Genomic DNA, 12,324 nt, shown 5'->3' with positions numbered 1-12,324 from the left:
GCCTATCACCTCTTAACTTTACCTTATGCCCTCTCATTGTAAACTTTCCTTTCAAATGAAAGAGACTCGACTCGTGTACATTTATATTACGTAGGTATTTAAAAGTCTCTATTATATCTCCCCTCTCTCGCCTTTCCTCCAAAGTATACAGATTGAGATCTTTAAGTCTTTCCCCATACACCTTATCACAAAGACCACGCACCATTTTAGTAGTCTTCCTCTAGACAGACTCCATCCTTTTTATATCTTTTTGAAGGTGTGGCCTCCAGAATTGTACACAATATTTTAAATCAGGTCTCACCAGAGTCTTATACAGAGGTATATATGCCTTAATGGGATTTAAAAGGTCCTGACCTAAAATAAAGCAGCAATAAATAACTCACCCTCCCTTTTACAAAACTGTAGCGTGATTTTTAGCGCTGGCCGCGGTGGTAACAGCTCCGACGGTCATAGAATTTCTGTGAGCATCGGAGCTCTTACTGCTTCGGTTTTGTAAAAGGTGATTAACTGTGGGTTAGGTAACAATGAGGTACAAAATATGCAAATGCATGTTTTCACCTCTTACTATGCAAATGACCCAACATGACTTGAGGTAATACATTGAAGTCACATTAGGACCTTAGAACCACAGTAAAATAACCCCAGAGTTTAGCTGGGGTTATTTTACCATCCAGAGTATGAGACCACAACACCACATCCTGATGCTTCCAGGCTTGCAAATCCTCTGTGACCATCCCCCCTCTCCTCCCCCCATACACACACAAACACTTAAGCTTCCCTTTCCCCATAGGTGATCCAAGGGGGGATCAGGGGGTGGGGGGGGGTCTTCAGTTCAGGAAGCTCCCAGAGTTTCTCATGGATGTCCACAGAAGTGTCCTTGAGTCATAGACAGGAGTCATTTGTAATCACTCCTGCCTTGTGCTGTGGTAACCTTTCATGACTAAGGATAAGGTCAGATTTCCATATAAGGGAATATTTTTCTTATAAGGAAATATGACCCCTGGTGGTAGTCACATCATTTTGAAGATGGCACCGAACAAGGCAGGAGTGATTGGGCATCACTTCGGCTGAATATCCTTGGATGACCCTGCCTGGACCCCTGGACACTCCCAGACCCCCAGAATGACCTCTAGATGCCTCCTGGACCTCCAAACATCCCAAAACTTCCCTAGACCACCAATGACTTATAAATATAGTCCCTGTACGGGGGAGGGTTCTTGTAGGGTGGGGGTGGAGGATTTGCAAGCCCGCAAGAATCAAGCCACAACATTGGGTCTGATTTTCCTGGGCTATAGGAATAATGGTACTTGCAAAGCAGCTCACGAGCAGCATTATTTCTCTAAGTCAGGGTTCAGCAAACTGAGGTACCAGGACCCACACAGGTTGTTGAATCCCAAGGGGAATCAAACTGTTATAAAGGGTGGTCTTTAACCGCACCTTGATTAGGGTTGTCATATGGCTACAGAAAAAGGAGAACAGATTGAGACATCCAGGTTCAATGGAAGTAGGCTATATGCTAACCCTAGTCTTGATGAATCCCCTCCTTAGTGATAAATAGCATATCTTAGTGGTACCCCATGTTACCCTGTCAAAAGCAGAAAGAAACCAGTTGCAAAATCCTTCACTCTTTGTAACCACAATAAAGGAGTTCAAAACACTGGTGCCAAGGGAAACAGCAAATAATTTAATATTACTACAAATTCTATTTATATTTTCTAATGCAATAATAGGTATATGCAGAGGGCATTTCATTTATGCCCTCTCTTACTAAGCCGCAATAGAGGATTCTACCACTGCCCGGGGCACTAAATTCTAGGAATTCTATGAGCGCCAGAACATCTAGTGCTCTGGGCCACGGTAGGAACATAAAAACATAAGATTAGCCTTACTGGGTCAGACCAAAGGTCCATCAAGCCCAGTAGCCCGTTCTCACGGTGGCCAATCCAGGTCACTAGTACCTGGTCAAAACCCAAAGAGTAGCAACATTCCAGCATCTCAAAGAATAGCAAGATTCCAGAACCCCAATGAGAGCAACATTCCATAGCTGAGATTGTGATGTCATAATGTCTCATTCCACAGTGCCTCAGAGCCAACTTCATCAGTGATGTTACAATGGCCAATCCAGCTCACTAGTACCTGACAAACCCCCCAAGAGTAGCAACATTCCATGCTACTGATCCAGGGCAAGCAGTGGCTTCCCCCATGTCATTCTCAATAACAGACTATGGACTTTTCCTCCAGGAAATTGTCCAAACATTTCTTTAAACTACTGCAGCTTAGTAAAAGGGGAGGGGGGGGGTGACTAAGCCAGTGGTTCCCAGCCCTGTCCTGGAGGACCACCAGGCCAGTCTAGTTTTTGGGCTAGCCCCATGAATATGCATGGGGCAGATTTGCATGCCTGTCACCTCTATTATTTGCAAATCTCTATGATGATATTCATTAGGGCTATTCCAAAAACCCGACTGGCCTGGTGGTCCTCCAGGACAGGGTTGGGAACCACTGGTCTAAGCCTTTTCTATTATGTAATTTATGGGTTCTTTTCAAACTTTCTGGATTTTTTTTAATTATTTTGTAAATCAGCTAAACTTGGCTGGTCCAAAATTGTGTGATTCATCAAGTATAATGAATAAACATATATATGAATATCTCAGTCACACCCAGAGAACACAATTGCCAAATACATAATTATTATTATTAGTTATTTATATGCTGCCTAACAATGGAGGTTCTAAGCCAGGGGTGGGCAACTCCGGTCCTCGAGGGCCGGAATCCAGTCGGGTTTTCAGGATTTCCCCAATGAATACGCATGAGATCTATTTGCATGCACTGCTTTCAATGCATATTCATTGGGGAAATCCTGAAAACCATTGCCCACATTCAGGTACTCAAGCATTTTTCCCTAACTGTCTCAGTGGGCTCACAATCTAATACATGGGGCAATGGAGGACTGAGTGACTTGCCCACAGTCACAAGGGGCAGTATGGGGCTTGAACCCACAAACTGAGGCTGTAGCTCTAACCTCTAGGTCACTCCTCCCTGTCAAATAGCTGGTTAAAAATGATAAGGATACATTAAACCAAAATCGCAAGAAGTCACTCCTTGCATGTAGTACAAACCAAATAAATAGAAAGATCCATTTGGTTTGCCTAGGTTGCGCAATACCCTCCTTCCTGCCCCAGATATATTACTTTTCTTTTTTTTTTGCTATACCTGCTTATATTGCCTCCCTCATCCTACCAAGACCTTTAACCTTTGCTATACTGATCATTTCTGCTGTTTGTTCACCATTTGTCTAAATATCCCATTATGTTTCTTTTATTAATGCCTCTGGGGCAATTTTTACTCCCTGAGTGAGAGCTGGGCTACATACAGAACTGCATTTTATCTTTCTTTTCCTTTGCACTCAGTAGAGCTCTCTGGCGGTCTTGCTGCTACGTAGCCCATGGCCCATGACTCTGTCTGACTGTGAAGTCTTTACCTCATAACACTATTCTAAACCAAGAGGAGAAAGTAATAACATTCACGACTTTAGCAAGGGGAACACTATTTGAAAAAGCTATGAAGATATAATCTGACATTATTGAGAGTTTCACCGTAAGCTATATAGTTATAAAGGTCAGATGACGGAGGATATTCTTAATGATTTCTTGGAAAAACTGAATCATTTGTGACTAGAACTCGCTACATCTTTTATGAAACTTAACTTCACAAAGGCTCCGGGCTGAATTTTGTCAGGCGTTTATTTCATTCTTATCTCCATAATGTTTTTTTTTAAAATCCAAATTGGATTTGGAATTGCTGGAAAAAAAAAGAAAGGTAAAGGTATGGATTCAGATGCCTTAACTGAATTAATAAGAAAGTCTGATAAAGATTTATTATGTGACAATTACAGGTCTATCACTTCAATTAACTTTGATTATGTCAGGTACCGGCGTAAAGATTGTAGAAAAGTGGCAAAGTCATTGTTCTCAACATTAATGAGAAATGTTCAGCTAAGGCATCGTACGTACAATCAGCCTCAATACTAGAAAAATAGTATGATAAAATAATGTGATTGTGCTCAGTTTTAAAACCTTTCCTAAATGTGATTAGAACAGGTGATATTGTGCCTCATCACAGCACAACCAATATGCATATAAGAGTAGATTGTCCACAAAAATAAATATTAAATAAATCATCCAATATCAGTGCGATCTTAATCCTGTATTTATCTTGTGCTGCTCTTGCAATTGTAATCCAAAATGCATCGGTTTTGGCAAGACTGTTCCTATTCATTGATAATACCCTGCCTTCAAATGAAGGTTGACTAATATTTGAGGACAGCTGGTTTGATAGTGGATATAATAGGACTTTTGATGCTAATCATGTGCATGTTTGCTTATCTGCAGATGAGGGCATATGCCGTCTGACCTCAAGGAGGGTCCAGGCAGAGAGGTGAAATTTGACAAAAGTAACTGTGATGGGGTTCAGTAGCAGAAAACAGAATCCCAAATGAAGGAGGAGCCAGCGGCATCGTCTACCTTCAACAACAAACTGGACATAGCAAATGAGGAACCGGGGAATGTGACTATTACTCCTACTACTTATCATTTCTATAGTGCTACTAGACATACACAATGCTGTACATCAAAACATAGAAGAGAAAGTCCCTGCCCAAAAGAGCTTACAGTCTGGTTGAGACAGACAAACTGGACAAACTTTGTTTTTTCCCTCATCACATTGTTCATCCGGTTCATAGTCATTCGCGCGTGAGACACCAGCCTGCCGTAGGAAAACTTACTTTTAAAGAGCTCCGAAGTGGGGTGTGAGTGGGGAACCCCCCCCACACTTTACTTCATACTGTTCGCGCTGCTGTGGGGGGGGAGTGGTTTGGGGAGAATTTTTTCTGATTTTTTGGGGAAAAGTTCAGTTTTCTTTATAATTTGGGGGGTTGCACCCCCATCCCCCTCCCAACGGCAGCTCTTTAAAAGTAAGCTTTCCTGCGGCGTGCTGGTGTCTTGCGCTCAATTGCCTGCGCTCAATTGTCAGCGCGCTGGTGTCTCGTGCGCTTTTGTCCCGTCACCATTCATCCCTCTCCCCAACCTTTTTATTTTTATTGTAATCCCTGATTCCCTCTTTCCCCATGTTTTCAATTGTTTTTCTTTACATCATGTCTTCCTTTCGTTCATACCCTATTTTTTTTTTTTTTTGTAATATTAACTTATTATTGTAAACCGCTTAGATTTGCCTTTTTGTTTTATATTTGCGGTATATTACATAAATTGAACTTGAATTTGGACAAGAAGGTGTATCTATACACAGTGCTCAGGTGGGAGAATTAACAGGTGGATTGGAGTTTGGAATTGAATATGCTTTTTGAATCACCTTTCCCATTTAATGATGAGACCTTGGCAGCAGATGGTGGCACAGGAGTGACACACACCGCTAGGCAGTTGATCATCTGTGCTGAGCACATTTTGGAGAAGAATGCCTCCTCCTCACCCAGGGGGAACAAAGGCTGCAGCTCATGTAGGGAATGCTAGCAGTGTCTGAATGACAGATGGACCTGCAGGAGACACAGGTGCAACAAAATGACCAGATTGTGACTGCGAATCTCTCAACCTAATTCTGCCAACTTTTTACCTGCAGTAAGAGGGACAGTACTCCCTTACATTTTTAGGGATATGCAAACTCAATCCTCCACCACCAAACATTTAAGTGATTTGAAATGTTCTTTGTAGCTCTTCTTTTGCAAAGCCCAATAGCGCGGGCTGCTGAGGTAACTGCTCCATAGTCCATAGAGATTTAAAGGGCTTCGGGGCTTTTTACACGTGACAGCCACTAGCGTGGCTTTGTAAAAAAAAAAAAAGGGGGGGGGAGTGTTATGGCTTTTGTTGGAGAATCGTAAAAAGTTTTCTTCTTAAAATGTTTGAAGTGCTAAATTCAAATGAATCAATCCCATTGGACATGCTAAGATTGTTTTGCAAAAGCCTGTTTTGATATGTGAACTATTATACTGACAGTGAGAAATTACATGAATCATACAGTAGAATCCAAAAAGGATAGAAGCTTGTGGGCTCATCCTGGACTTTTTGATTCCGTTTGCACACTTCAGAATTATTTTAAAGATTATAGTTACTTCATTCTGAATGAGCAAATGTCACACAAAAAGCAATATCATCATTTGTATAAATCACACACATGAAGATATTAGATTATCTTTGAACTTTGGTTTTTCCACTGTTCTCTTCAATCCACTGTAAATATTAGAGAAGCAAGGTACTGACTGGGGAAGACATCAAACAAAAAAGTAAAAATTTAAACAAATACTTACATGGCAAGAACATCTGACTAGTGCCTGTCTATGGGGCCATTTTATTAAGCTGCATTGCAACAGGTACTGACATGCGCCTAGCGCAGAAAAAAATGGAGTACCATGGCATGCACTACAGTATCATGCTGTAGTTTTGAAAAAAGCATTATAATTTCATTCTATAACTTTTTTTTTCTATTTTTTACAGTACTTGTCAGGGCAGAGAGTGGGTAGTCATATGGCTATCACATCTACATTACCGTGTGCTAACCGGTTAATGCTTGGATAATGCAGAAGCCCTTACCGCATTCAACTTAATGGTACGTGCTCATGCAGTAATTTGTAATAATAGCTGCAAACTAAAAAGACAACAATAGCATATGGCTTTTAAAGCAAAAAAAAAGCAAGAAAAGAAAATCAGGGTTTTTACCACTTTGGTAAAAATGGCCTTAATGTTCAGGAAATACCCGCAGCCTCCAAAGAAAACCAGCTTTTTTATCACCCCTATTTCAGTGTATATTATTCAAAGCAGTGGCAGACTTGCAGTGCAAGAATGCACCAAGGGTCGGAGTCTGTAAATGTCATCTACATTTTAGACGCTGCTCGGTGCAGTTGTCAGTCAAATGCCAGGTGCCATTTATAGAATCTCACCTAGTGGCACCTAAGCGGACTTAGGCATCACTAGGCATCCTAGACATAGATGCCATTCTGCTAGGCCAGCTTTTCCCTCATCTAATTTGGCAGTTCCTATGTCAGACGCCTAGCTCAACCATTGCTATTCTTTGCCACTAACCATGCCTACTTTTTCAGATAAGCGTCCTTAAGCATCCTTAGAGATAAAGAAAAAGTAGCTCCTCATTTTAAGGTCCTTTTGCCAAGCTGTGCTAGGTGCTGATGTGTATTTTATGCAGCTAAAAATGGAATACTACAGAATGTGCTCAGGTGTTCTGTAATAATCGGCAGGGATCATTTTAAATGTTCCTGTCTAGCTTTTAAAATCCTACACGGCATCCTTCCACCCCTAATCCCTCTATCGTGGAACTCCCCAAATCCCGACAACATCAGGCCCACCCAAAAACTTAAACTATCCTTCCCCTCACTAAAAGGTATCCTCCATGTGGGAAAATTGAGAAAATCTCTCTTCTTCAGAATCACAGGGCTTTGGAATAACCTTACTACCCTATTGCGGAATCAGGTCTCCTTCCAACTATTCCGTAAGCACCTGAAAACTAGGCTTTTCACAAAAACGTAATGCTCTCCTCCCCGCCTTTACTCAACCACCAAACTCAATGTGTTATACTTTCCTTTATTAAGCTCTTGTAAACCGTGCCGAGCTCTATATTCATGGAGAGGATGCGGTATATAAACCTAAGGTTTAGTTTAGTTTAGTGATAACATCACTAACTGTGCTAAAAGTTTTTCCATATTTTGAGGGAGTGTGTCAGCAGAAGAGAGTGGGCATTCTTGCACTATCTTGTTAGAACATAAAAATTACTGTGTCCTAAGGCCTGGATTCTCTATAGGACACCGATATCAGTGGCTGCCTAAAAAGCAGCTGCCAATCATGTTTCAATCATGCAACAGCACCCTATAGAGAATTGCATCTCTGCATAAGATAGGCTCCGGAAATATAGGCAGCTCACATACCTCCTGACACCCTTCATCCCTCACGACACCCCCCACCCCCCCCATGACATTTCCACATGTCCCTGCACAAAAACCTGTACCTTTGGATGAAACATTGGCAGAAGTGTCCACTGCCTCCTGCGGATAGGGCTGCCTCTTCAAAATGGTGGCCCTACTCCCTTCCATGTCATCTTGGGATGCACTGGGAGGGGTCCTAAGGCCCTAAGCCAATCAAAGCCTTATTCCCCTCCCAGTACACTAAGACCCAGATTGACTTAGGGCCTTAGGCCTCTCCCAGTGCATCTTGAGATGCACTGGGAGTGAGAAGGGCCACCATTATGAAGAGGCGACCCTATCGGTAGGCGAGAGGACTCCCCATGATCAGCTGATGGGAAGCTCTGGACTATTTAGATTTTTTGAGGCACGATTTTCTAACAGGCACCTTCACATGATTGACATCTGATCAGCAGCAGCTATTAAGGCAACTGCTGACTGTGGCGCCAGTTAGAGAATCTGGGCGTCAGTCTTGGTAAATTTTCAAAGAAACCAATTTATGATCTTAACTGTCGAAGTTAGTAGCCTAAGTCCTTTGAATTTTAGCCTCTTAGGGGGGAAGTTATCAACATGGGCTACCAATTAAAGATATTTTAACCATAAGTCATGCCATTTTAGGATCTCATTACATAAAATGGGACCCTGTGCTGCAATAGCATGTTGTAATAAAATAATTTGTCTTAACGGTAGTCCGCATAGATATCTATACCCCTCAGACACCTAACTCAAGGACCCTTTTACTAAGATTCTGTGCTTGACGCACTGTAATTCAGGATTTTACCAAGTGCTAAGTACAGATCTATCATAACCTTTAGAAGAGGCAAGCCTTACATTTTCTTATTCAGGCCATTCATTAATGTTGATGTTAATGTGCAAAACTAATGTGCAGTTAACACAAATTCACTTAGAACCTGCTATTTAGGAGGCAGTAAAGGTCAGATTCTGTAAACAGTGCCTAAGCACACTTACATTGTAGGCGCCACTCCGTGCAGTCGTTGATCAATCACATGGTGTTGTTTATAGAATCATGCCTAGCGGCGCCTAAGCAGACTTAGGCATTGTTAGGCATCCTTGAGGTAGGTGCTGGTATATTTAATTTATATTTATGTTTATGTTTATTAAAAACTTTATATACCGCATAACAGCCTAAAAAGGATCCAAGTGGTTTACAATGTATAGTTCACATTCATTAAGAAAAGAACTCCATTTAAAAATAGGAAAGGATAAAACAAATAGGGGAGGGAGGGGGGGTATTTTTTTATTATAATAGAATGAATATATTTTTTATAATTATATAAGGAAGGGAGATATTATTATATTTTATAAGGGTTGTTTATAAGATGTCAAGTGTATTTGAAAGTGAAATTGATATTTGTATTGATTGTACTTGATTTAAGAAATGAAATGAATAAAGTATTAAAAAAAAATAGGAAAGGAAAGAATACGAGCAAAAGGGTTTTTTTTCCCATAAAATACTATAACAATCAACATCTCAAAAATAACAATTCTAATAATAAAACAATCAAACAATCAAATCTCAATAAGTCATAACTAATAAACGAATTTACTGGGGGTTGGAAGGTTGGGAGGGGGGTTTGGTTCTGGTACTTTTGTTTACTTGAGCTTGTTTTTTGCTTTATCTTGTACTTTTGTGAGTTTTTCATGTTGAGCTCAATAAAAATATATTTGTGATAAACTAACTTACTGGCACCTATCTCAGATGCCTAGCGATGCCTAAGTAAACCACGCCTATTCTCAGCCCATAACCATCCCTACTTTCACGTAGGTGTTGTTAGATGTCACTAGCCACCTCAGCTTAGGCATTGCTAGGCATCATAAGAGTTTTGCGTGAAACTCTTAATTTTTTAATTAAAAATTTTTTTTGATTAGCTGAAAAATTAACCAATATGAAGGAATGATAGAGCACAATTGATCTGTGTAGCAGAAAGCTGCTAGTGACTGTGGCATACGCTTGTGGCCACCTTCATATTAGTTAATTTTCATTTTATCAACCAGAAGACCATTGACATTTGACACTTGATAAAAGCAATTCCTGCTGAAACACTGTCAGTGTCGAGTCAATTATTGCAACTATCAATAAAGTTTCTCCTGTTTGACCCACACTTCATCTGGTGACATCTCTCCCTGACAACTCCTGTGTTTGCTGTGGTAATTGACTGTGCTATTGAAGTAATTTTTTTTAAAAAATTAAGAATTCTGTATAGAACTCAGAGCAGTGCGTAGTGATGCCTGTCCAGGCATCCTCTGATGCCTACCTGAAAAGTAGGCATGGTTAGGTGGGCAAGAATAGGTGTGGTTGAGTTAGGCACTGGCAAATTAGACCCAGTAAAACCTGGCCTAATATACCGGTGCCTACCTCTACAGCACCTAACGATGTCTAGATCTTATTAGGCACTGCTAGGCCCAGTTCTATAAGAGGTACCTAGTGGTTGATTGAAAACCACACAGAACAGTGCCTACAATTGAGGTGCGCTTAGGCGCTATTTAGAGAATCTGGGCCTAAGTGCCTCTCCATTAACAGCACATTAGTTAGCTTGTGATAAATCTAGCGCATTAATTGCAGGAAGAATTTTATGCCCATTGTCCATCCAGTAATGCTTCCTAAGCAAAAACTCCAGTAATGCATAATTTACTGCATGCTAATGGAGGTTTTACTGCAAAGGGCAGGATAATGTATCCTTGCATTCACTGTCATAGCATGCTAAACTGCTTATTAACAGCTAATGCAGCCTAGAAAAAGGCCCCTAAGTTTTGTTTAAACTATAGGGCCCGTTTAAATTCAGGGGATTCAATTTTTAATCCTTTTATATTGAAATTACCTTTTTATCTTTTGTTTTTTCAGGCACATCTTCCACTGTTAATGCAGCATACTTTCAAGTCTCATAGAATGAAAACAAATTGGAAGGATCAATGATTATGTGCAATGATGCAGAATTCATGTGCCACATTTGATGAATGCATCATCACATCTGAAAAAGCTAGGCTTCTTGAAAGACTGCCAAATGCTTTAGAGGAAGTCTGAGCCACTGGATTATTTAAACCCTCCTGTTCTTTGCCAGGTGTTTTACAATTACTTTTTATGTACTTGCGAAAAAAATAAAATAAAAAGAAGTCTGACATTTTTATATACTGACAAATAAAAAGTGGAAGTACTTCCTTCTATAGAATATTATTATTTTTTTAAAAAAACAACAACGGAAGACATCTTAAAAAATAATGTACTATTGCGCAACATGTTTTTGCTCCATTTCATATTGCTCTTGTTTAACATCACTTAAGAATCGGACAATCCTATAAATTTATCCTGCATATTTAATACTCTGGAAATCACATCAAAGTCAATACTTTTAGGAAGCAGTTCATGTTATGCGCAAACAAGCTGATTTTCCCCCCTGTATCTTTAGCTTCTCAGAGGTGTAAAGCCTCTTTCCAAGCTGTTTTCAAATTTTCAAAGATGTTTGTAAAAGACTGAATACAGATATTCACAGCAAGAAAGAAGAGGATTTCTGCACTTCTGCACTCTCCAGTGTCAGATCTTCCACTTCCTTTTCCACCAGCTCTCAAATGTGCAATTTCATACCAAGGCCCTCTCTTACTAAGGTGCGCTAATCAATTTAGCGCGCACTAAACGCTAACACATGCATGTTAGTCTATGGACATGTTAGCATTTAGCGCGTGTTAATTCAATTAGCACGCGTTAATCGGTTAGCGCACCTTAGTAAAAGAAGGGGCAAATTTTGCTACGGATGCAAAGAAGCTCCATGATAAGCCTTTACAATGAGGAATTACTATGGGATCATTTTACTAAGGCGCGCTAACCGATTTAGCGCGCGCTAATTGATTTAGTGTGCACTAAATGCTAAGGTGCCCATTATAATCTATGGGTACCATAGCATTTAGCGCACACTAAATCGGTTAGCGCATGATAAATCAGTTAGCGCGCCTTAGTAAAAGGACCCCTATCTTTTTTGGGAAAACATTTATGATGGACATGGGAAAACCCACCGTTTATTTCTTGGATGAGCAGCACAAAATCAGTTTTGCTCTTTGGGATCGTGCCAAGGTACTTGTGACCTGGGTTGACCACTGTTGGAAAAAGGATACTGGACTTGATGGACCTTCCATCTGTCCCAGTATGGTGATGCTTATGTACTTCTGTTCTTAACTAAACTTGGTACAATGCTTCAAAATCACTTCCCTAAGCTGTATTAATCATTAGATAGTTGGACCTTTTTCTTTATGTAAATATTGAATTATACGAGTAACCTTTTCTTTATATAAATATTGAACCATCACAATCTGGCCATTTGCCATGGTTTTCTTTCAGGTTA

Source organism: Geotrypetes seraphini, chromosome 2 (genome assembly GCF_902459505.1).
Source record: "Geotrypetes seraphini chromosome 2, aGeoSer1.1, whole genome shotgun sequence".
Lineage (NCBI taxonomy): Eukaryota > Metazoa > Chordata > Amphibia > Gymnophiona > Dermophiidae > Geotrypetes > Geotrypetes seraphini.
Note: the sequence above shows the minus strand (reverse complement) of the source record.